Genomic DNA, 803 nt, shown 5'->3' with positions numbered 1-803 from the left:
CATTATTCGTGTAGGAGTAAAAGAAATAGTAAAGAAGAATAAAAAGTTATCTGTAAAAAATTGAACTGGGAGAGCTGCCATAATGGACGCATCTTCTAAAGGTACGTCACAGTGGGCCTTTATAAATTAGAGGCGTTACGAAGTGGTCTTAAAATGCCCTTCCCCTTTTTCTTTAGGCACAACGGCCAAATCAGTCCTGATGTCACAGGGCAGAACCTCATTGGTTTCAGTGGAATTATAGGAATTCCCCCCAGAGCTGTTCAAAGTGCCTAAGTAATTTCTGTGCTCCTAGAATTTCACGTCCTACGGTACAATTTACCATCATTTGGTCCAACGCAGTGCTTTGTACTAAAAGGAAAGGGTTCGATACGCTACGGGCTCGTTCTTTCAGACCTGAGCTGCTGGCCGTGTTGGTGCTGGTGTTCGCAGGGCTGGCAAGCGATTCCAAAGAGTAGCCCGGGGCTTTGGGAGCGCTCCCAGCTCCCCAGCCCGCGCTATCCTGACGGCGGTGCTCGTGGGGCGCAGCCGGGATGGGAGCTCCCCTGCGCAAGGGCTCGCTGACGGTCTGCGTCCCGGGCAGCCCGCTGGCTAACAAACAGGTGCTGCGGGAACCACCTGTGTGCAGCCGCAGAGCAGAGCGGGGAGTACGGGCCGTGCTCCTGCTGGGGGCTTTCCCCGCGGCTGCCCCCGCTCCCAGGTCGGCGCGGGGCGCGGGTGCCGGCTCAGCCCCGCGGAGTAGCAGGCGGGCGGCCGTCCCTCCGGCAGGGCGGGGAGCCGGGGCCGAGCCGCCCCGTCGCCCGGCG

Source organism: Haliaeetus leucocephalus, unplaced genomic scaffold (assembly GCF_000737465.1).
Source record: "Haliaeetus leucocephalus isolate CR32 unplaced genomic scaffold, Haliaeetus_leucocephalus-4.0 Scaffold545, whole genome shotgun sequence".
Taxonomy (NCBI): domain Eukaryota; kingdom Metazoa; phylum Chordata; class Aves; order Accipitriformes; family Accipitridae; genus Haliaeetus; species Haliaeetus leucocephalus.
Note: the sequence above shows the minus strand (reverse complement) of the source record.